Source organism: Corvus kubaryi, unplaced genomic scaffold (assembly GCF_017639235.1).
Source record: "Corvus kubaryi isolate FWS band 111438036 unplaced genomic scaffold, C.kubaryi_AGA036_p1.0 37256, whole genome shotgun sequence".
NCBI classification, from domain to species: domain Eukaryota; kingdom Metazoa; phylum Chordata; class Aves; order Passeriformes; family Corvidae; genus Corvus; species Corvus kubaryi.
In genome coordinates, this window is record NW_024581076.1 from 7980152 (window position 1) to 8006305 (window position 26154).

The following is a 26154-nucleotide window of genomic DNA, read 5'->3' on the forward strand; positions in this document are numbered from 1 at the left end:
CATGCCAATCTCTGTAGCAGTGGGGAAGAATACCTCTCCTAAGATCATTTATATCTTGTTAACCTTTTGATGCAGATTTGTCTGAACACATTTTTTTCCTTTAGTGCATACCTGCAATGACAGGAACTTGTTTGATAAGACACTGATATAAGAAGTTATATATTCTTGTTTAGTGAAAATAAATATACCTGTGAATCAAAACATGTTTTATTTTCTTTCTTCACTTGTTGACAAAACAAATACAAGAATTTCCAAGATGCAGAAATATAACATCCTACTCCTTGCATGGAAGGGCGGTCATTATGCTGTGTTGCTACAAGAGGTGAAAATGAAGGTCTCATCCTCTAAACAGTGCAAAGTGAGCATAAGCCAAAAGGGACACTTTATTCTGATGAGAGTAGAGCCAAATCTGCTAATTTTACGTCAGTAGCTCCTCCGGTTAATTCCCAGAAACTTTACCATACACACGTGCAGGTCTTCCACTCTGGGCTATGCCTTGACTTGTAGTATAATCAAGACATTCACAAGACCAGGTAAATTATTGCCATCACTCCCACTTATCTGCTCTTTTAATTGCTTCCAGAAAAGTTTCAGGACCTATTGTTTGTTTTGCAGAAGGAAAGCATCAGACATGGCTTTGTGGGAGACAAAATGCTGGAACCACAGCCATGCCATGGTGTGGAGAAGGGCGTGCTCCGCTGAGCAGGGACTTCTCCTGGCAGTAGCTAAGCTGCTACACTGAGCTCACCCGTGCTGCCCTTGCCCTCTGCCAAGGAAAATCAAAACATGGCAGGATGCTGCCGCCAGTGATATGAACATGTAAACCATGCTGCTCTAAAGGAAGAGGAAAGCCTCAGAATCTTTGTGTTTCCACAGGTTTAGAAGTATGTGAGGCCAGGTTAAAATTGCCTGTATTCAAAGCACCTTTTAACACTCCATGCAAAAATGAGAGCTAACCTCCCTGCATCTACCTGCTTGCAAACACTGGCAGAAGTTGCTGTTTTCCAGATGTTGTTCAGTAAGGGGAGATGCTGATGTAATCACTGTACTGCATGGTGTCATGACATTACAGCAATCCAGGTCTGAAGCACACGTGTAGTTTCCAGTCACTGAAAATGGAAGATGGCGCACCATAAGGAGCAGTTCACTTAATACCATGTTAAGTGAAAAATAAATTTGAGAGGTAGTACTCAGAAAAGCTCTAGATTGCAATAGTTGTGTAATAACTCTCTTGCAACACACCTAATTTTGTTCAGGTAAAATCAAGCCACACTTACCTGTCCAGGACTTCTTCCTGGAGCCCGTATGTGTTTACGTCTTAGGACAGAGATTAGGTATAATTTCCCTGAAGCTAGACAGAAACACAGTACAAAACCATTTTCCCCCCAGTTTTTAGTATAGCAGTGTTGTGTTTATGTTAGTAACCAATGCGAGGGGACAAGCCCCCTAGAGCTAAACAGTTAGTGTTGAGTCTACTGTATACATCTTCTAAGGTGACTCACTTTGGAACAGTGTTAATCTGATCCCCCAGCAACTGGCCTGTGTCAGGCAGGCCAAAATGCAGTAAATGGGAATGACTAAGAGTTCTAATTTGAAAGCACCCTTCTGATCTGAATTAAAATTCCAATGCACTGGAGTTTTAGCATAGGTATAACCTGGATCTGCTACATTCCCTTCCTCTGCCTCTGACCAGAGTACACCAGGTTCTTCAGAAGAACAAATATTCATCTAACAGCAACTGCAATACACTTTATTTGGAAAGCATTTGTGGGTCATCACAAAAGTCACTCAACAAGGGTGTCAGAAGTACTGCTGTTTTTTGTGAGAGATTGCTCCTTCTGCAGAAATAGAAAAGTACTAATGGAGAAAACCAGGAGAAACATCTGAAGTGTGAAAACAGATTATTCAAAGCTCCTGTCTCTGTCATTTGCAGTTTGTTGAACACAAATAGACACACTTACTGCAAATCTGGTACAACAGCGAGTGATGAATACTTAGAATTTATATATACCTGTAATATGTACATAATAGAAGATAATAATAAAAGATAATAAAAGATGATTAAACACCCCTGTGGTTACACACATGACATTGTCTTTCTGCTATCATATGTTTTTATTTACTTTTTCATTTATGTATTTTCTGTTACTTGTTATGTTCTCTTAAATGTCCCTAACTTGATTTCCTACATCAACTTCATCATTCTTTTGCTTGGCAGAGATTGTTGTTTTTTCAGCTTACCATTGGGGACATTAAAATTATTTATTTATTTTTTTATATAAACAGCGTACGTGCTGCCAGCACAACTTCTTGGAAAAGTTCTAAGCTTAGCCTCATTCTGTACAGTAGCCAAGCAGGGCACGTTGTTAGTACTCTGTGAACAATGGATATTATTGTTATATTAACTTGGTTTCATTTCTTGGGGGAGAAAAGAAAGATTGGTGGATTTAGTCAGAGATAAACTAAATAACAGACACATGCCCAATCTGAATTTTACTGAGAGCAGCTGAGTAACTCCAGTTAACATCACTGGGAATGGGGTTAAGCTGTTAGGATTACATCTGTTTCACCAGCTGTAGTCATCCATATGTGAGATTTCTCACCCACAGGCACTCCATGTCAGTGGAGAGAAGCTGTAACCTCCTGAGGGGCCATTGGTCCATCCTAAGGTGCCTGGGAAGGCTGTGATAAATTGGCCTCCTTTGCTGACTCTGTCATTCTGCTTTCAAGATTGTTAATGCTACGACTCTTTTTACTGAAGTGTCTTGAGCTATGAATATCCTACTGTGGTGTTTTGAACATAGTTTCTGCTGCAGCTTGGGCAACATTTTCAAAGCCCACAGCTGAGCAGCACTGGCCTTGCTCATGCAGGGAAGCACTGGGGAGAAATACCTGAGCTCCGGGCGGATGGTTTAACTCTGGAGCTGGGTTTAGTGCACATTGTGCCTGAATTAATTAGCCTGAAATAGCCAGTTCTAATCACCATTCCCCTTAGTATCAATATTGCTCACAGGCTTGAGGGCTATTGTTTCCATGTAGCTCTTCCTCCAGGGCTGAAATCTTCATGAGGTTTCTCACTTCATTTTTTTATCTGTAACAGCTGCAAAAATCACCCTCAAATACTGCACCTGAATGGTGGAGTCTTTCAATGACACGTTTCTCTTCATCTGGAGGATTTACTAAATGATGCTCACCATGGCTTAAGTGCTGAGGTGAATGGAGGCATCTCTGGAAGGGCATACCTTCCCCTGACCTATGCTTTTTTTTTGGTTGGATTTCTCTGCTAACTAGGAGAAATTCTGACATATTAGAGATTATTGTTATGTGCTTTCTGTGTTCTGTCACTGTTAAAAGTAGAATCTGCTGTGCAATCATGGAATTTAATATATTCAATGCTTTTGAGGAAGTCTCAGATTACGTGTGTATTTCTGGAAGGATCAGAACTGAGAATAGATGCACTGAAAATCAGTTCTGTCTTAACTAACAGCTAGGTTTTGGGGCTCAGACAGAGGTAGAATGGATCTCGATGCCTTCATCCCAGTCTAAATTGCAAACTCTTGTACTGATTCCCTCAGCAGATCTGTCTGTGGGACATACTCTGAGCCACCTACACTAATGTGGCAGACCTAAGCCAGGTTTTCACAGACAGGAATGCAAGGAGCCCAGCAGATAAGCAGGGTTGTACCAAGTTATACCAGCTCAGTCACAGTGTGGTTTATTTTAAGCTTTGAAGAAGTCAGGCTAAGTGCAGCTCAAAATTATTTTAATTTTAAAGTGAATTCAGTTCACCAGAAGTTTGGAGCAGTTTTTTCAATCATAACTGAAAATCAGTGCAGCTCTGGAAATAGACAACATACGAGCGAGGAAACTGCAGCTTGCAGGAGATCATGAAAATATGGTAGAAAGAGTTTTCTGTCAGAGACAAGGGACAGCTGATATCTAGAGCAAGAAAAAAAGTCTCTGGGGTTAACAAAGAAAAGAATCTGAAACCATTCCAAAAGATTTCACCAAAGAAAATCCAAGTGTTAGTGACAAATGTTAATGATGTTGCTAAATGCCTGACTGGCAGGTAGTCAGATACTTGTGAGTGGAGTGTGGCTTAAGAGCTTACTTGAAAGCAAATAGAAGCTTGAAATGAGGCAACTTCAGTTCCCTGTTCTGGGAGAAACATGGGAACTGCAGTGAGCTGTGAACACACATCTGTTTAGCCCAGTGTCTGTCTTCAGCAGAGGCCAGTGGCAGATACTTTGGAAAAGAAAAGAAATAAGGCATTTATGGAGCATTCCTTCCCCTCCTATAATCCCCAGATCCTGGCAGTCAACAGTTTAGGGACTTCCTAATGCCAGACATTGCATCTGGACCGTTGTTTTTAATAGTCGTCAGTGGACCTATATTCCATAAATTTGACTAATCTTTTTTTTGCATCCATTTATACTTTTGGCCTCTGCAGTATCCTATGGCAACGAACCCTTGGGCTGAATTGTGCTCTGTTTTAGAAAGAAGTCTCTTTTTGCTGTTTTGAACCTGGTTCTTGGTAATTTTGCTGGGTGTCCCAGTTCCTGAACAGTTAAAAATAGTGAATGACTGTCCCTTGTTAAGACTCCTAAGGCTGGCTCATTTTAGAGATCAGAGACCCACAGTTTCCCTTAATGAAGCAGAAAGTGCTTATTCTCTGAAAACTGCTCTCTATCCCTGTTGCCCTCTCTTTTGTACGTTGCTTCAATCAGGGTCACCCTACAGGATTTAAAATATGAGTACACCATGTTATACTACTTCCCATATATTCTGCCTATTTATAACCTCTATTTTGTGGACTGTGTTCACATATGCCTTAAAAGAAAACAAATCTTTGCAAAAACCAGTACAATTATCTCTTATGTTTCTTGTTCGTCTTACAAGAGCTGATGAGGTGTGTCAGTGCAGTGGATAGAGTCATAGGCACATTTAGGTTGGAAAAGGTCCTTGAGATCATTGAGTCCGACCATAAACCTAACAGTGTCAAGCCCTCCACTAAACCAGGTCCCTAAGTGCCACATTTACATGTCTTTTAAATACCACCAGGGATGGTCACTCTACCACTTCCCCAGGTAGCCTGTTCTGATGGCAATGCTTTTTGTGAAGAAATATTCCCTAATATCAAAATCTAAACCCCTCCTGGTGCAACTTGAGGCTTTTTCCTTTTGTCCTGTCACTTGTTACTGGAGACAAAGGAAGGAGTGAAATGATTCTTGTTTGAGGACATCTCCTGGAACTGTCACTAGTGTCTCTGCAGGAATGCAGGGACCACCTGCAGCTGGGCTTCCTCTCTTCCCATGAGTTTTGGGGCCACCACCACAGCGGTCATTGTGGTGGGGAAGCTGGAGAAGAGCACAGTTGGTTGAACTGCACTAATCTGCTTGTACAGAGACATCATGGGAGAAGGGTGTGAAGGGTCTTCCAAAAGGAGCAGTTCTTCCCCTCTTTTCTCTGTCTGCAGAGAGCCCTTTCACTGCCCTGTGGGGGAAGGATGAGGGAGAAGCCCTGGCTTCAGAGTCCAGCTATAGTTAGATGAGAAGCACTGTCCTTTTCCATGGCCTCCTTTTAAAAGTAGTCTTACAGCTGCTACCTTGTGCTTTTTGCCTGTGAGAAGTCCCTGGTTCTTGCCGTCCCCACAGCAGTGGGAGGCTCTGAAGAGTAGACAGGCTGCCCGGAGCATCTCAGCCGTGTGAAGAGAAAACCAGTTTCCAGGCAGTTCTTGATTTACGAGCACTTACCCAGCTAAAGTGATTAGCCCAAAATGTTGACCTAAAGCCACCAGTGGGAGGCAGCTCCATTGCTGTTGTAATTGGGCTTACCTCATACCCTCAGATCAGTATCTGATTTATCACCACAGCGGTTCTGCCCTAAAGTATTGAGCCTAAATGTTCTCCTTCCCTGGTGGAGAAATCACAAGGAGATACAGGTTTAGAGCCAAATTTTTAGAGGCAGCTTCCAACTGTTTTCATCTCTTTTAGCCCTTAAAGTTTTGGGCGCATTGCAACTGAAATAGGTAAAAGCTCCAAAGTCAGAAAGGCTGCTTCATTAAGCACAGAAAATCTAGGTGCCCACTGATGGACCAGATCCTTGTCCATTAATATTCCCCTCTGCAGCCCCTGGATGCCATTCATGAGCCATCCAAGAGTGTTCAGAGAAAATATCTGCACCATAATCTGTAACGGAGAAAAGCATGGTAATGACCCACAGTAGATGCTCTGGTGGCTGGGGTCACTGGGAATAGCTGGTCTGGCTTTGGTGCGTTAAACCCCAATTAGGCCACTGAGGTTTAAATGTGCATGTACATGTTTTGCTGAATCAGTGCCACACTGCGTAGAAATGAAATTTCTTACCCTGAATTTTGAATGTACACATACTTAGGCACCAGAAAGGGAGCATGAAGAGTTAGAAGCACAAATCTGCAGGGTATATCAAGGCCCTTGTGAAATACGGTCCTGGATTTTGGCAGCTGGCTTTGACTTCATAGCCAGACAGTGAAGAAAAATATATTCATATTTCTATAGTAAATATATCTAGCAGACCTTAAATTTAGCAGTGAGTCTATTACCATTCAAAAATTGCATGTTTAATCTGTTATGTCATTTAATGTCATTTAAAACCTTTTCTGCTCTGTTAAAAAAGGTGTTAGTATGAACTGCACTAGAAGTTGCTCTTGAAATGACAATATTTGGTTTTAATCCTTACATTTCCTTGAACAAGTTTATACATACTTCCTCATCTCTAAAAAGGAGCTATCCTTCACGTTTAGCACCACTGAATTTGAAACAAAAAAGAAATGTGTTGCACATGAAAATCAAGCCTGTATAACTCTGAAGGATCTTTTTAATGGTCACTCCACTCTAGCTGGGCAGGTCACTGCTCAGCTGTGGAGCAATTATAGTCCTCAGAAGAACTGTCTTACTTCTGTTTTATGCTGCAGTAACCTAATGAAGTAAAATTGGACCAGTGCCATAACATTTAAGGAACTATGTTTTGAAGCCTCCTTCACACCAACTTAATTTTCTGTGACATGTGGCACATGTCTCAGAAACACATTCAGAGATAAATCATTAACATGGCCAGCTATAACTGCACTGCAGCCATGCACCAAGGATGTCATGCCAACATTCACTGGATTCCCCACCTGCTATGGGAGACAGATATGACAGAAGGCGAATGGCCAACAGAGGAAGCATTTTGGAGGTTTGCATTCAGCTGCATCCATGTGGCTGAAGATCTTGTGTCCATACTTTTCTTCCCCACATAAACACTGGAATGATTTCTCACACATTGTGGCCAGTGATTGCTGGGTAGTGGAAAGCGGTGCAGTTTTCACGATGACTGGAAAGGGACTGCGAAGGCCCTTCACTGACACACAGGATTCTGGATGTCCCATTTGGTTCAAAGATGCTTACATGGTGCATTTCCTAAACAATGAACAGCAAATGCTGACCAAGGGCATTAGTCTGCCACCCCCCAAACCATCAGGGGTACATCACTGTGCTCTTTTATCATTGCCTTCTATTTGTGTAGCCAATTTTTAGCCCCAAAGTTGTCTGCAGGAAGATATGCTACATGCTGCTATTGCCACTCTCTTAACTCCTCACAGTTTTCATTCCCAGTCTGGATTTGGCTGGGAGGCTCCCCTTGTTGCAGAAAGTCCATGTAACACTGAAGACCTGCTCAGCTGCTGATCACAACTGGACTGGGACCCAAAATTAGAAGCTATTTGCAAAATGAGAAAGTTTGGGGAAGTTGGTGACATTATGAATTATTCCAGGTTTTGGCAAATTTCCTCCAAACTCACAAACACCATATTGGATTGAGAATCAGCTGTGGGTAGAAATTTTCTGGAGAGAGTGAAATTCTGACTTTCTTCCTCTTGCTGATTTCTTCTCTTGAAATGAATCACTTGAGAACTTTTTATATTTTCCAAGTTTGGAGCTATGAACACCTAACAAAACAAGCACAGTTTTGTTGTTTCTTGCTGCTGCTCTGTTGACAAATGAGGAAGAAAAAAAGCATAGGAAAGGCTCCAACTGATTCTGTGAAGGCTCACGTTTGTGCATTAAATCACTGCCTGACCTCTGGGGCTGCCTGCTGACCATCAACTACAGAGTCAGCATCATAAGCAAGGAAAACACAAATGTACAGATTACAAATACAACCACCACAATCTTGGAATCCACTGTTTTTCCTTATCTCCTGGCAAATAAATGCTCAGAGATGGAAATAACTTTAAATACAGTTTCATAGGCTAAGGCTTACTTATAGTCCTGACTTTTCTGGGAATTCAGAATGGCATTTGTGGGAACATTTATTGTATCTTTCTACCAATTAAAGCCTTGGTATTGTAAGCTGATTCCCACTCTGCACTGCACCATAACTTAAAGGGTGGCTCAAAGCAAACAGCAGTAGATCAATTGACATGCCTGGATACTACTGAAATTGCAAGGCCTTTGTTCTCAAGTTTGTTTTTATTTCAGAAAAAACATACCTTTTTAGGATAATATTTTAAGGAAATGCCTTAAGTTGCATTTACTTGTCTCATACATTGACTTGTATTTTTTCTTTAAAAAATTGGAGTGTGTCTAAATTACACACAATCCTCATTCTTCAATTCCTGTAAACACACCTTTTCAGACCATTCCTGTTGCTATGAAGAAAGTGGAGGAGGAGGGGGAATTTTGCTTAAGTTCCTGGGTAGATTGCAGGTGCATTTGTTTGTATAAAGAGAAACGTCTAACAGAATCCTCCTTTGTGACACACTATAGCAACTTTTCAATTTTCTTTCATTAGCTGGTGGTACTTCCTCCTCAATAAGGTGCTATTGTGCTGCCTCTAACCTGATCTGGGAAACGCTGTGGAGCTGTCAACTCATCAACCCTAGAAAATGGATAGTTAATCTTTTCAGGGGACTTGTTTAATTTCCTGGAGCTCATGTAAAATCCAAATATTTAGCTACTACAAACAGTGAGTTCTTCACCTGGATTTCACTGATAAAGCAACAAGGATTATTACTTCTAAATTTTTCCTCCTTTTCTTTTCTGCAGTTTGAAAATTAATGCCTCTGGGTGAATAGAGCCTCATTTCTGAAGTCACAATTTGGCACTTTATTAAGATGGCATACAATTACATTTTCTGAGGTTTTTAGTTTGCATTGGGTCTAAAAAATCACCTTCTATTTTCTCTGCTGCTCTCAGATTTTTGGTTATCATCCCTTGATAGGATGCACAGAGAGCATTAGACTACTCAGTCTTTCATGGATCTAATCATGGGGATGAAAGATGCTCCATGCAGGATCACCCTTCCATAATTTCAAACATTGGGGTGTTTTTTCAAGATCAGAATCCCACTGTCAAAAAGTGGGATCACCATCACTTATTTGCTTATTCTCTCGACGTGCTTTAAGACTGTCTTTTGTGCTTTGGTATCACCTTCCTGATGATCCTATACTAATTGAGAAAAGATAGATTGTGATGAGTAAGAAGCCAATGAAGCATTTAATGTCCTTTTTCAGAGGCTAGCCTTTCTAGTCAGAGCATTTGGGGTGCTCACTACCTTTGCACCTTGGTGGAGACCCACTGAAACCTGCAGGCTCACGATGGCATGCACAGAGGGGACACAGAAAGAAAGGGATCCTGAGAAACAAAGAGCTGGTGAGATCCACAGCAGTGTCTAAAGGTATGTCCTGAAGAAATGCCCAAGAGCTGCACTCTTTATGGATTTAAACAATAAGAGCTACATACCTAAGACAGAGGAAAGAAAGATCCTGTACTGCAGAGAAACACTTTCAGTCTGCTGGTTTACCCAATGGAGCAGGGACAGATTCCATCTCAGAGATTCTGGATAACAAAGGCAGAGGCAAAACAGGAGGTTACCTCTGAAAAGGCACTATTCCCTGTTAACAAAAAAAATTTTAAAAAATTAAAGAAAATGTTAAAAAAAAAGTAAGCAATTCTTAGAAAATGTGGCATGAAATCAAGCTGCAGTCTTATGTGGTGCCAGCAACAATGGAGGTTTCAGCTGTGGACTAGAAAGCACAAGTAGGCAGTGTTTTTAGAAAGCTGCACCAGAGCAGAAATTCCTGTAATTTTTAAGTGGCGGTACCTCTATACATTCATTTTATATCCCAGTACACATCTCTGATTTCTAGGCTACTGCTCTGAAAAGTGGGTTATTGTTCAGGAATCTAGTGTGCAAAAGAGGACAATAGTGGAGGGAAAAGAAGCAGGAAAGAGAGAACTTAAGAAGAAAACAGGAGAGAAAGTACAATACAATTTAAAGGGGTAACTATGGGGTAATAAAACAGATTTACCCCAGGTCAAGAAAGCAATATTTTCCCCTCAGAGTAACTATCGCTCTAGAACATAACCTACACATTATCACAAAGAACAACAACCTCCCAAGGTCTGGGCTGTAAATTAACATTGGAACAATCTGGTAAGAGTGGGCTGGGTTCCTTATGAGCTTACTCTGACAGCCCTCCCATGCTATAATATATTAATATAGTCATGATAGCCGGAAGATATAACTGTGATGGTACAAAACTTGATGTGCCCCCAGTGAGCTCTTAATCCTTCTGTTTCACGGTGTTCTCACTGCTCAAAAGCAGTGCAGTTTACTGCACAAAAACACCCCCAGCACATTAATTTTACAATGCTGAATACAAAAGGAAGCATGATAGCTAACATTTATATTTTGTACCAAATAAATTTCCAGTAACAAATATTATTACAACAAATACCAAAGGAATTTTGGTATATTTTTGGATTTTGGAATTGCTTTTCCATTGACTTTTGGAACACCTCATAATCCTTCCCTATATATCAGTTCAGAAACAGTGAAATCTCCTTTATCACAACCAGCTGACCCAATCTCAGCTGTTCTTTGAAAATAAGAACACATGTTTTCTTAGTTACTCCACGGGAAGATCCATTTAGTCCCTCTCCTCCAATAGCTTCTGTTGCCAAAACTTACAGTTTTATGAAACAGCAGTAGCTGCTACATAGTTGGACTCAAACCTGTCTTCCAGGTGGAATCCCAGTTTCATCTCTATGCCTCAAACAATTGCCCCAACAAGCCATATCTTCTAAAGTTTTGTCTGCTTTGCTTTACACTGTTGCAGCGTTTTTTCCCCCGGATGACTGATCGATTGGAGCAGAATGCATGATGTGTCAAAACACCCTACCCTTCCCTTCTGGAACGCTTTCTTAAGTTATTTTGGGGGTTGTCCTACCTTCAGAATAGCTTGGCCTACAAGTGTTGGACATGTTTTGTTTTGTTAGCCTCAATAAGAAGAGGTTGTGTTTGGGCAGGTTGTATTTAATATAAACATCCAAAAAAAAAAAAAAAAAAAAAAAAGAAAAGAAAAGAAGAGAAAAGGAAAAAAACCAAAAGAAAATAAAAGAAAAAGGAAAAAAAAAAAGAAGTTATTTTTTGCTGACTCCAGGCTTTGGTGCAGCAGTGACTTAGATGAATAAGAGGTAGAAGGACATGGTTTTGCAGGTAGGAGAACGAAATAGGACAGGCTATTGACTCAGGAAGTCTATAAATCTGTGGGAGGGAGGATGAGCTGTGAAGCAGTGAAGGAAGGGGGCAGGAAGTCTGCCTGGCCACAGGCGGGGAGGAAGGTGAGGAGGCATAGCACAAAGTACTGCTGTTTCAGGTCAGCTCTCTTGGTGTGTAAGAGTCGAGCACATACAGCATACAGGGACAGGGAACACCATCACTTCTACCCCTCGTAACCTGCTCAACATCTGCAGGAGGTCATGAGATGAGCTGGGCAGTTAGGGCAGACTGAAGCAGTGAGCTGAAGCTCCGCTGGTCACTCTTCTCCATCACTCACTACCAAGATGATGCAGACCTTGCCAGCAAGTATAGGGGAAATCAGCTGGTCACTAATGGGCTGCAGTTGCCTGAGCCTGAAGTGGCACAGAAACGAAGCTAAAAGGGAAAGAAAAACATAGAGCAAACTTGGTGAAAACACATTTCCTTTTCTGTGTACAAAACTGGAACAATTTGTGTTTCCTCTCAGGTGTTCAGCTCTTTCAATGCAGCACTTACACTGTTTAAATCACTGCTTTGTGGGAAGACCTCATCTCAACTTGCTGAATGCTGAGACTTCAGATATTCTAACCCTCTTTGATGGGCTGCAGCAACAGTCAGGAAGATACTGATGTTTAGGCAAGTCCAGGCACACCTCCTCTGGGCAATCCAGTCTGGCACCAGCATGTCAGCTCAGCCCTCCTGCTTCTCACAGACTTTAAAATCAAAGCTCACCAGAGTCTCATGCCTTTCTTGTCAGTGAGCACTGTGGCCTCAGTCACGCTTGACAGAACCTGCAGAGGGTAAGTTGCAGCAGCCAGACTGGCAGAGCAGCCTTGTGCCTGTGGGACAGCAACACACTCAACCACGTGGCCAAAGCAGGGCAGGGAGATCAGAGTGAGAGGCTTCGGTTCAACATTCAAACTTCAGCCCATCAAGCTTTTCCTGGCTTCCCAGATCATGGCTCTGGCTTTCCCCACTGCAACAGCCATGCAACACCTCTTACTCAGAAGCTGAGGATGCTGAGGTTTTAGGAGAAAGATAGAGGGAAGGAAGAAAAGAGGAGAGATCATGAAACCCCTTGAAACCTCTGCACTCTGGAAAGGGTTTTGTGCAGGTCTGTTTTTTTTGGCACAGATTTCACAAGATAGGGTTTGGTGGTTCTCTCGAGATATAGCTGTACAGCAGCTCACCCACATCATGAGGATGGAGGAGGCGTAGCAGAAAATCATATCAATGACCTCGTTTGACCTCTTTGTACCTTTTCACGTTCCTTCTATCCGTGATGCTGAAGTGTAATATCCTTTAACACAAGCTGCTTGCAAGATACAAGAAAACCTGATTCAGTGCTTGCTGTTTGCTTTTTCTGCCTTTAACTTAAGGCCATATGCATGGTTCTTGGATGTCTCAAGAGATCTCTCTCCTCTGCTGCAGAGGTGTCAATGTGATTACAAAGAGACTTGCAAGGTGGAGAATAAGAGAAAATGAATTGTCCTTATATTGCACCTTGGGACAGCTGTGGACCTTGACCTATTCTCCTGGCAGTGGTGCAATGATATGATAAATTTAGTTTAAAGATGACTGGGAATTTTGAAGCTAAGCATTCTTTATCTGAAAATGGCAATTAATCAATATAGAAGCAATGTATGGGAAATGTCTGTGAAATTCAAGAGTAGAGAAAATTTTTTGCATTTTTTAAATGATCTAAATGTTAAATTTCGACATTTTAAAGGAAAAATATATCCATTCTCATGTTTGAAAAAATGTTTTATTTCAAAATGTTCCCTATAGTGATAACTATGCATACTGCGTTCTAAGAGGTCTACAAAATTTTGACACACTGTGAAATTACTGAAGAAAATAGAAATGGTTTATAAAGTTTCTTTGAGTAGTTTTTGCAAAGTTGCAGTTCATGAAGTTTTTTGAGATCATGATTGTTCTTCCCACAGTGAAAGGAACTGTGAATGAAAAACTCAGACATCCATATGTGAAGAAACCATTTCCCACTATCTTTGAGAATGTCTGGGAAACATAAGGAAACCACTGACAATTAGTGGCTACGTAAAATAGCTTGCTCTTCCGCTTTATAATCATAAAATCCATTCATCTGGCAGCACTGGTTTTGAAGGGACTGGCTTAATGGATCCACGTGTGGCAGATGTTACATTTTCTACAGTAACTGTAAATTCATTCTGGGAATTGGCAGCACCTTCCCAGACAATGCATGTGAGCATGCAATCCATTTTCATAGAGATCCCTGTTAAAGAAAAGGAACACGACTGTAAAAATAACCAAAGAAACAAACCAGCAACCCTCCTCCTCACTGCAACAGGCAATGCCACACCTGCCTTCCACTGACTACACTTCCCACGCAGTATTCTTCAGTTTCCAGGTACAAAAGCAGAAGTTTATTAGCTAGTTGCAAATACATATATTATTCTCCAATTTATTTTTTCAGCAAACTAAAATACTGGGCAGACTAACATGTACTTTCAATAAAAACTTAATGCTTATAGTTTTTCTTGGCTTAAGTTGGCAACGTGTTGTGGTATAGCAGTAATCTCAGTATCTTTTACACTGTCATTTCAGGGTTTCATACCAAATGTTCATGATCAACTAAAAGGCTGCACTATGGACATTTTCTGGACACCTGCACTTCCCTGTCCTCTCTTTGCATCTTACATTCCAGGTAAATATTTGCTTGCTTATTGGAGTCTGAAAACTAGTGCTTTTCAGATTGTCCTCCATACTTGTGTGAAAAGGATCGTACATCTTTAATTTCTTCTTGCCTTTGTAAGTTCCAACACAGCAGTGAGATTTCACTGCAAATGTGCATCTTTTCTGGCTGCCTGGTTTAGTTTTTACTGCATTAACCAGGTGATATCCTGGAAGGATTCCTTCTGAGTGCTTGGCAAAGTGTTGTTTGGTTTTGCCTGCTGGGCTCTGGCCAGTGGGCCCAGTGGGGCTCAGACTTGCACTGACTCAGAATCTGCAGTTTGTGTTTGCCTCCTGTGGGAAAAACTAAGGTGGATTTACCCTAGGGGCTTCAGGATGAATTGTTCTGCAAAATGATGATAAAAGCATGCATTATGCTTCTTGGCTTAAAATTTAGTTAAAATTTGTTTCTTTGTATTTTTTCTACTCTTTTGAGGACAACATATAATGTTCTTAATAGTTGCTGACAAGTGGTCCCTTCCTTTTTTTCCAATGCTGTGGTTCATGCTCCTGGTAAGTGAAGGATTGTTTTTTGTGGCCTTGTAAAGGTGATGTCCCTCAAGCTTAATGTTATATTTCCAATGATGATTATGAGGTAGTGACCAAATCCCACCATCCTGTGACTGTATTATGGGGACATTGTGACCCACAAACTTTCTGATTCACACACTGTGTGTCTCCTCTACCTCAACACATAAAGCCATATGCCAGAGGGTTTTTTATGGAATATGTGCAAATAAATGGGATGGGACTTCAGAGATAAAAGAGCAGAAAACATCAGAAAGGAAGATAATCTGAAGAGATGAAGAAGGTGGAAGATGAGAAGAAAGCCGAAGTGGCTATATTACATTGAAACTAAGAGGAGTCTTGGGCAGACCCAAGTCCAATGTAAGTAATCTGCTTCCATAACTGTCCAAAACCAGCGCTTCTTGTTTTTCTGCTTGAAACCTGAAATTGTGAAGCACTTTGAGACCTGCAACTTCGGTTCACTTGTACATGGGAAGTTGATGGTGTGGCAGAGCCTGAATGTCAAAATTGAGAATGATTAATTAATGGTTTATCACTCATTTTATGTGTGTTTCAGATGCAAATTCCCAAAGGACATTGACTGTAAGAAAGCAGGCTCTGAATTTTTCCAAATAACTTTTTTTTCATGGCCTACTATGGAAGAGTATTGACCATCAGATATAAATATAAGCTGAAGATAGAAATAGTGCAAGCTATAGGTGCTTCCAGAAACACAGATTTCAGATGGTGCCTGAATGAATCACAAAGTGTAGGGTGCAGAGATTACCAGAAGATTCCCTGCTGCTTCTTTCTACATTGATCAAATAAGGAAGGAAAAGTGCCGATTTCTGGGAAAAAAAGGAGACGTTGCAGAATTTACTCTGCCTGAGGGATAAGATGATGGATCAAGAGAGGAAGAGGATGTAAATACAGTCCCTGTGTGTGAGTGCATTTTTGCCTGAATGAGCTGGAGGAGGCAGGGGTGGGCTGAGGGACTGGCTCAGTTCTGCTAGGCTGGTGGAGGGTTTCCTTGTCTGACACCGTCTGATTACAACCAACAAAGCCTCTTGTTTTGATCTTGTGACAGTGGAAATCCGTCTAATGCTGCTGTTTTGAAAGCTTGTGGGTTCCTTTCATTATTTCATTACCTATGCTGAGTAAAAGAAACAATGTGGTTTGTTTTAAATTAATGGCTGTCCATCCATTATTGCAGTGACTCCGAGTATTTTCCTCTGTCGGCTCCCTGTAAGGTCAGCCCCTGACTATTCAAGTTTTGTGGGTTTCACTCAACTTCTGAGACTCAGAGCTAGAAGGAATGTCCTCCTGTAACCACGCTGTAAATAACTTTCATGGTGGTGGCCAGTCTGAAGTGAATGGCTGGTCTCAGCAAGGAGGTCTCAGTAAGAGCCATGCCCTTAAATCAGCCCCTGAATCACCTTGATTTTGAGCTCAGCATCCAGAGCACAAGGCTCTGAGAGAAGGGGCTGATCTCCCTGGGACACTATAACAAACACAGCACTAGAGACAGAGGGGAAATAAATCTGTTATGGCTTTACTCCCACTTTATTTTTGGTACCCCATACTTTTTTTGCCATTAACCTTTCTTACATCCTCCAAGTCTTTCATTGGATATTTGAACTACTCCTCTTTCCTCTGTCTTGCATTATTTTTTCAACTCATTTGAGCAGGGGGGATTTTTGCTCCCTGTTTTTTCCTTTGGTCTTCATTTGGGCTTGACATTACTGTCATAAAAAATATTTTAAAAAATAATATAAGCGGAATTTAATTGATTTGGTGTCTTTCATGAAAAATCATTTAAAAAATTCTAATTTGAGGAATATCTTTAACTGACAGCATTATGTTTTTCACAGTATTAATACATTTTAAGATGTTTGCTGTATCATCAGAAAGTTGTGCTGCAAAAAAGCAGGTTTCTGACTCCTGGGAAATTTACTTAAAAAAATAAAAAAAAGAGGTTTGGTTGAAACTCCCTTTTTCTTGTCTTCTTTCCTTCTCTGCCTCTGTTCTATTCTCTCACAGCTTTCCTGAGCCAGAGCTCTCTGGACCCTAACTCCAGTGAAAGCCTTGGGGTCCTCCTGGATCTCTGGTTCCTTCTGAAGAGGCCTAGAGACCCAGACACAGATTTTCAAGTGCACAAGAGAGAGTCCTGAGTCTCTGGTGTCCCAAATCTTCACGGATTGATCTAGGTGTGGGACTCCTGACCCTGTTATCATGTTATCACTTAGCGGCCTGAAGACATTTGCCAAATGGAGAGAGGTACCCTCATTTTCCCATCATGTTGGTATGTCTTGCACCCTGGGTGGTGTGGGATGGTTAGAGTGGCCAGGAGCTGCACAGGACTGTACTCCTGGAGGCAGGAGCAGAGAGACATGAGGTTGTTAGAGGAGCTGAACTGAGTTGTGGCAACTTCAGAGGCCACCAGGTGCCCACATAACCCTGGTCAAGCCTGGCTGCTTTGAACTGTGTCCATGAGAAGTGCCCTCACTGACAGCTGATAGCGCTCCTAGGAAAAAACTAGATGTCACCAATGTTTCTGGGGCTCCCAAATTACTTTTGCTAAGGATTATTGAAACCAGCAAGTAGCTCTACAATCAGAATACAGCATACAGCAAATGCTGTGGATTTGGATAGTGGGGAGAAAAAGGAATATTAAACTACTCCCTCCTTCCCAGACTATCTTCCAGTATCTGTCCTGAATAAAGAAATGGAATAATCCTCTGATAGAAAAAACCCAATTCTGTCCATTAAGAAAAAACGAGCAGCTCTCCTATGTCATCAGGAAAAGTCTCTGACACTCACAGTAGTGGCGCTGTACAGGTCTGCTGCTCAGTGGGAATAAAGAAAGTGAGGTTTGTACAGCTGGGGAAAACCTTTTCCTACACACACTTGCTGGTCAAGTTTGAATGTGCAGTCAGGATTGCAGACATGTGAGTTCTTCTGCAAGTGCAAAAGGTGCTGAAATACAATTTCTGGCTCTTGCCAGCTTTCCTTCATTTCCTTTTTGGCTTCAGTTTTATCCCCTTCATGTTAATTCCCTACTTGGTATTTGCACTTCACGTTTTCCTGTTTACTGGGAGCACCATAGGCCGCAGCTCAGCAGAAGTGGTGGGTATGGAGAGATTCAGATATGCACATGGAGCTTTCTTAAGTGTATTACAGAGATATGCTTTTTCTCATTTTCCAAATGCTTATGAAGATATTTACATTTTACATTTTTCTTTTTCTGCATGATCAGAAAGGTCATTCTGTACTTGTGTGCAGGAGCCTGGAAGCTGAGAAGAACCCCTGGACAGAGCACCAGGATGCTTCACAGAGCAGACAGCCGGAGCATCTCTGGGGGCTGGAGAATAAAGCATCAGAAGTTTGGGATGAAAATAAAAGTGTCATAAAGTGTTACTGTTGAGAAGGCAGGATCGGCCAGGTTTTTAAAAACTTCCCGTATCTTCCCTTCCTTTTGACAGCTTCTCAGATAACTCACATGGTAAGGCAGACATATTGCCGCACCAAGCACCAGGTGGAAAAAATCAAAGTAACAGCCTGTTGCAAGGCTCTTGTTAGCATGGCAAGTTTCATATTGACACCTGGCGTGCAGACACCCCGGCCTCCACACGCACGCACCCAAGCCCAGCTTTTAGAGAGCTGTTCGGCTCTCCGCCATTGCCTCTGTGCTCCAGAAATCACTCCTGTCTGTAATCATTTCATTTCACCCTACAGTGAAAACACAGGGAGTACAAGGGCTTTTTAAATGCCAGGGTTGTCGGCTAATTTTTCTGTCTAAAAGACTTAGTGGGAAGCTGTGCATTAAAGGTTTGCTGATGAAGCTCTGACTTGGGCTGATCAGCAATTATTCCCATGCGAAGCCGGAGCCAGCAGCAGGATGTGTGGGAGCGGCCGCTCACCAGGGTGTGCTTGTGGCTCACACTTTGGCTGAACGAGCACCCGTGCATCCTTCCGAGGCCCTGTGGAGGGAGGGGGATGCCTTGAAAGCAGGCCCAGGGCTGGAGTCCTGCCTGGTTCAAAGAGCAGCTGGTGATGCAACTTTATTCAGCACATTAACACGACTTTTTTCTCCTGAATAGTTGTATTTGTCAGAATAGCAAACTTGGGCTCCATCACTGCAAAAATAAGGCTTTGATGCATTGTGTCTTTTTGCCAGATATTTAACAGTAATCCAAATAAATGACTTGGTTCAGAGGTTCAGAGAACGTGAGTCAAAACCCCTATTTTAAGAGAAAAAAAAATCTTAGGATTTAATTTCTGCCCTAATTCCTGAGCTGCCAAGCTAGGGTGTCTCATTTTTAGGTATTTTAAAAACCTGATCTGGTTAAAAAAGCTGCAGCCATTGTCCTAAACAGCTGACAGGTTCCCACCAGCCCTCCCCGTGCCAGCTGGCTCATGTATTCACAGAGTATCTTGGCAAATGGTCAAATACAACACACATTTTAAGCAGCTGGATTAACCTAGAGATTCTTACCAGAACCTTTTCATCTGCTTTTCAGAGGCAGACCACTGTCATTTAATTATACTTTAATTGAATGAAAAAACAAGTCAATACCTAATTAATTGGGGTTACAGAAGAACGGCAATGCAGAGCCCTGGATTCTGGAACACAGCATTAAAAGGACAGCCTTGCTAATTTTAGATACATTTGGAATTTGTTTATGATCCCTTCCCTTCCTTTCCCTTCCCTTCCCTTCCCAATTCACCTGGGGAGCAGAAAACAAAGACATCAGTTTCATGCTTGAATAAGTTCTGTTATAAAAGAAAACTTGCTGTTTTACCTGCTGCAGAGATGCCTGTTAAAGGGTTCTGGTGTTCTTGCATTTTTACATTATTTAGAGAGCTGTTTGCTTTTATTTTTTTATCTCAGAGTATAATCAAAACAGCAGTAGTCTTACTTAAAATTTCACGGTCCACATCATGATAGCGTTTGCGGTGTTTTAAATGAGGACCAAATGTTCTTCCCAAACCTATTAACAGCGGTATCCAGATGTTGGAACCAATTTGGAGGACAGCTCTACTTGTGTATCCTAACAGTTAAGTATAGAACACTTACTTACTTACTTACTTACTTACTTATTAGAGACAACACCACCCATCAAAACTTTACTGTCACCAAAAAGGAGCACACAGAGGCAAATAGCTTGAATCTTTTTGTGAGACCTGAGTGTCACACTTCCCATCCCTATCACTTCCTTCCCCGGTACAAGAGCCAAATATGCCACATCCTATGTAACTTTTAAGACAGTGAAGTATAAAGAATTTATGAAAAGACTTTATTTGCCATGTTGTGTTTATATAGACCAGATGAATGATGTAATAATTCATTATATTGCATCAGAACAGATCATCCTGTTTTGTTGTGATTTGCATCCAAACTCACAGCTGAAGATAGTCTTGATTATCATTGACAGCTGTGTCATATCTGTTGATACTATTCAAATGTCATGAGATAAATAATGAATTCTTTAATCTTTTAACATTTTTGCTGTCTCAACTATGTGAAATAGACAAAGCCAAATAGGCAAATTATGTCTCCTAAAATGGATGAGAAAGCAAACTTATGCAAATTAAGTGTATTTTTCCCTAATTACTTTACATTTGTTCCTGTATCACTCAAAATATGAGTATATATATTATTAATGTAACGGTGAATTGTGCTCTGGCTTACAGTCTTTCCATTTTTCCAGTGAGCTTGCATCCAAATTGAAACATCTTTAGATATGGTCAATTTTTGTGACTGAAAATATCTTCCACCACACGTTTTTTGAGATAAAATGTTTCATTTGCCCACTACCAGACTTCGAAAACAAGACTTAGGAAAATGAATCAATAGGGAGAAAACTGATCGGAGGAAAAGGGGTCTAAAGCCTAATTCATTTTGGGACAAAGACTCCTGACAGAGAAAGTTTTCCATAGGTTTTACAGACAGAGTTTATGCCATGTGTTGTTGTGTTTTTACTCCCACTGTCATAAAAGGGAAGATTCCCATGTTGGTAGACATAGGGGCAGGAACCAAGATGTTGGATGAAATTCTCTGCAATATCTTTGAAATTCTGACTAAATGCTATGGGGTTTGGGTTGATGCTTGGACTTTTGAAGGCTGTGGTACAAAGATTGGAGTTGGGGATTTGTGCATTTGAGCACATATGAAAGAGGAGAAAGGGAGACAAGCAGGGTGTCCTGGGAAGGGGAGCAGAGGTGACATGGCTCACAAGGGAGAGGGATGGCTTGGCAGGGGAAGGCATTTTTGATGAATCTCAGGTAGCTGATGTGGGAGATGGTTATGAGACTAGCTGCCAGCTCTCCCAAACCTGATGGAAGAAACTCCAGTTCATCTCTTGAGCTAAAGCCGTGTGTCTGGCTCACTGTGACACACAGTCAAAGCACAGGCTAACTCATAAGAAAGAATTTGTCTTGTTTTACTTGTAATAACCCAGCCATCTGTGAAAATGATGTGAAGAAAATATAAACCACAGAAACAGATTTCGAAGGGTTCGAAGTGGTATCAAGCCAAGAACTTTAACGCTAACAGTGAGCCTTGCTTTGCTCTTTCATACACTCACTGGTAGAACCTCAGAGCGTGCTGATATTTGTAGAATGTCAGCTCTTCAGTGAGAGGCACAATGTGTTTATTTGTTTAAATGACAGGGTAGTTTCAATGTCGGTGATGGGACATGAAGCACTTGGAATAACTCAGAACAGGAATACTTTGATGTTGCTGAGTCTTAAATAAAGTGGGCTCAGGCTTTCTGAAAAAGCTTTGCCTACACACCTCAGCTGTAGCATGAGGGAGACCAGACCACCCTCTAGTGGGAGGAGACTGCATTTCAGCGTGAGATACGTTACTGCTCTGGCTATGAAAACATATTTCTGTTTCCTTTTGCCTTGGAGATTTTTTCAGGTGCAAGATAAGATCAGATATTTATCTGTGTAAGCAGTGTGGGAGGACTCCTCTCCTAAAGGCTCTGCAAACTTCCCCTGCTCAAAGGGTTTCTGAGTCAGACAGTGAGACTTGGTGTCCTGATACTAAAAAAAAAGGAGCTGCCTGTCCTATATCTTTGGTTCTGAAACATTAAAATAAATCTATCTGTTTCTTCTGTTCATCACAACATCAGGTCTAACTGACACATGCAAAGTAACAGCAAGGAATTGCTAGACTATGGCGGGAAGGAATGGGCTTCAGAAGGGAAAATCTGTAAGAGGCTGGGATCTGAGCAGCTGAAGAACTAGGAAAAGGTTTTCTTAATTCAAGTTGGTCACATAAAAAAATTGTGAAAAAATATTTCAACAACTGAGTGTAGAGGAGAAAATACCATGAATTATTTATTTCACAATTATTATTAGGTACAGGCAGAGCTTCCTCATTTAAGAAAAATGCATGGTAAAGCTCCAGTTGACACACCTTGGAAAACTCCTCTGCCTGGACATGAGAGCAGCCATCGGTCCCAGCATCAGGCACACCTAGAGCACCAGCTCATGCAGAAGCAGAGGAGGCGCACAGCACCACAAAGGCGAACAGGAGGTGCCCTGTCCTCCCCAGAGGCACACATGAAAGCTGCCACATGGCACTTCAAGGCCATGTTTCAGCCACAGCTGGCTGGCAAGGCCAAGCTTTGGCACACAGGGTCTGGGAGCAGGGGAAAGTGGCGGGGTGCAATGGCAGCTTTGCTCCAGAGGAAAGTGAAGATCTGTTGTGGAGGGTGCTCGCTCTAGTTTCTACTTCAGTTAGCCAGGACTTGCTGCTCCCCTTCCAGTAAATCTTCTCCTAGGCCCTAAGCTTTTAGACTATGTTTTTCATCTGCATATGGAAAATATCAGGTTTGTTTTCAACACTGTTGCAGCCTGAAGAAATTGAAGTATTATGTATAATAGTAAACATATGTTTTTCCTGCCTCATGCCCGTGGTGCTCCCCAGTTGAGGAACAGCCTCCTGAAAACTGATGTCCCTGGCAACTGCCCTGCTTTTACTCCAGTATTTCAAGCCCTGATTCAACCAAGGTATCTGAAAAACATCAGCTAACTAATATGGCTAAGTGATGAGTGGCTCAGGCAGTGTCTATGAAATAAAAGAAAAAAAATAATGGTTCTGTGTTTCTCTTACCTTTGGTCTATTGTCTGATTTTTGACTTACCACTTCTATGGCTGTAGCCCCAAGGGGTTGAAGACTAAAACCCTGACAACTAGAGTTGGTCTGTGCTAGCTGCTCTCCACATGTTCATGCGTGCACACACACACACACACGAACACTCTGGGCGCAGAGGAGACTGAGATCTTCATAGGGAAAACAGTCAAATAGTTTCATTTTATAGCTTCTGTAAGGTCTTTTCTAGCCTCAGTTTGAACAGTCCATTATCAAGCCCCTCACCCACGTTCCCTCCAAAAATAAATAGTCCTGTTTTAAATCTTGACTCAGAGAAAAGGATTTGTCATGATACGAAATACCCTCTTTTGTTAAGCTTACTGCCTTTTACTTCTTATAGAAATGAAAATACTTGCAGATAAATCTTACAATATAGAGACAAATACTTGAAAAATTACAAGTATCTTCACTGATATTACCTGTATTGTAACAACTCAGCATTGATTCATGGAGATACAATTTCTGTTTTGTTGTATGGTTAGGAAAGTTTAGGATTTGAGTTGTTTTTCAAAATTTTTTCTAGTTGCAGTCCAAAAATTTACAGTGGATATAGACAAGCTTGAAAAGCAAAAGATGCTTTTCCTTGGTTGCCTTAAAAGTAGCTGATGCCTTAAAAGTAGCTCATGAACCTGTGAAGTCTACAGACCACAAATCAACGATTGTTGTGCTACTGGGTGATATCATTGTTTTAGTTGACTGAGCTCAAGTGATTAAAGATTCAGATAAGTTTGGTTAGTCCTTCAGCCTTCCAGAGAACATGAAAAGTGAATTTTAACACACAGTTTCTTCAGTCAGTTTTATAGAGGTGGACTGTGTGGCCCTAAGTCTTGTGACTGGGGCAGACTGTAGAAGCTAAGCCAGCACCTCCCAGTGCGGCCACTGGACAGCCCTCTCCACGTGTGGTGGTGGAGAGCAGCCCCAAGGCTGTTCCATTTCCTGCCAGTCACAAATAGCCACAGAAGGACAGAGACACAAAGAGGACTAGAATACCAGAACAAACACCTTTCCCATGCTTGCAGTGGTGAAGTGTAAAGATACTGACTTCTGTCTCCAAAAGGAAGGCACTGTGCTGTGTAATTTTGTGCATGATCACTCTTTCACTGGGAAAAAACATTTTCTGTTTGAGTTACCAGTGCCACTTCCAGTCATATCCAAGCATCCCTAGGAGATCTCATGTCTAATCATTTACTGGATTTGTCTTGACTTATGTCAAAAAACATTTCAGCAGCTCCCAGTCAGAGGTGGTATGTCTGAAGGTCTCACCCACTCAAATGTAGAGTAAATCATGCTGTGAATTAATTAAGCTTTTTACAATTTACCTGGGCAGTTGTAGTGGCAAAGTGGGTAAAAATTGCTCCATGGCTGTCTGTAGCAGCACTGTGAAACAGAAGCAGAAATAACCTGGGAACCTGATACAAACTGTGCCCTGGCTAATCAATGCAGGCATGCCCAGAGGTAGACAGGGTCCTTATGAACATGCCTGCATGAGAAATGCTGGTCACGGATGGAGCCCTGCTTGCTCTGCTACAGCACAGGTCCCTCCCATGTTAAGGAGATTGATGCTGTCTGCTTCCTCAGAGAGGTCAAATCGCTCCTAAAGAATTCACTTTTGAATTACAGGAGTTCTCAGTAATCAGAGAGGAAAGATCAATATATTCCTGCCCAGAGAATCACAAATCACTCTCACCTGGAGCTCCAGGAGGAGTTTCCAGGAAGGACCAATTTCTTCTGAGCCCCATCTGACTTTCTGCCAGGGCTGTCAGTGCTAGAAGCAGTGTGCAGATGGCAGGCAGAGTGCGTGCAGGTAGCTTCTTTGGTCTGGTTTTTACACGTTGAATAAATTTTGTGGTAAGTAAACACTTTGTGGCTTTTCTAGGCTCAGCATATGTCATGGGCTTCTTCCAGGTTCATTTTTCCTGTTTTGCTGCTGTAGAGTCCTGAGGTATTTAGAAATTTATTGCAAGACTTACTCTCATCCTACACACCTGAGCCATTTTTCCTCTGCTTTCCCTTCTTCTCCTTTGTTCCACTGCAGGTTCCCTTTTCTGTACTGTTCTCCCCATTCTCCTTTTCAGGTTCTGCCTTTTCTATACTGTTCTCCCCATTTCCCTGTTTTCTTCAACTCCTCATAACACTGACCTTTTTTCAAGAAACCAGGAACTTTTCTGCCTCTTTCTCCTGTACAACTGAATTATTTTCATCTATATTTTGTATAGCCTAGATATTCTACCATTTCTCTTATTCTCCCTCAGTCTTTTTTGCTTTCTTTGGCAAGACATTGGTCTGGGAAAACTGAAGCGTGATATTTGGCAGCACTAAGATGGCAGAAGAAAAACAGGGAGGGGTTATGTAGATATCTGCTAAGTGGTTAACTTTATGACTGGGAGTGTTTCCCATTTTCTCCTTTTGTTTTTGTTTTTAATTTCCATGGACTATAAGTGTTTGGCTCATTGGCACCTTCAAGCACTCCTTGGAGATTTTTAATTGATTGAGTGGTAAATTAGAAATCATTGTACTATGAGTGAAGGCAGGCTCAACCAAAAATAACAGGGTAACAACTGAATGAATGGATAGGTCTTTATCACATCCCTCTTAAAGTCATCTGTTTTTCTGGTTGGAAAGTCATACCCTTCTCAATTGTTTGTGTCTAGAAGCTGTTCCACATCTTTCTTCTAATCCAAAATCTTCAATTTGTTTAAACCAAAACAAAACATGCTGTCCCCCTCAAAGAATGTTTTTCAGCTTGATTTGAAAAGGAAACAAGGTTTAGCAGGGAGTTATGTCGCTTGTCTGTGTGTCTGTTGCTCACCTGACACCCTGCCTGTACAAGCCCATTTGAACCCATGGACTGATTTCACTCCCACTTGGACACACAGAAAAGTGTCTGGTGTGCTAGATTTCTAAGAATTTCATGAAAATTGTCATCTGGTGTGAGAAGAGAGACTCAGATTAGTGGTGTCTGTGCGGGAAAGAAGGGTAGTATTAGCCAGTTTCTGGCACACAGCACCGTGAACATCCTCACAGTCACCAGCTACACACCCACGTAATTTTGGTTGGAGAAACTGAATTTGTATCTCTAAGCCTTGTCTCTGTGCAAACTGCCTCTTTCTTGAAGGGAATATGAAAAGAGCTTGGGGGGATCTCTCTGGGACTATCTTCAGTGCAAGGTGAGGCTCTAGGCAAGATGATAGTGGAACATGTTCAGAAAA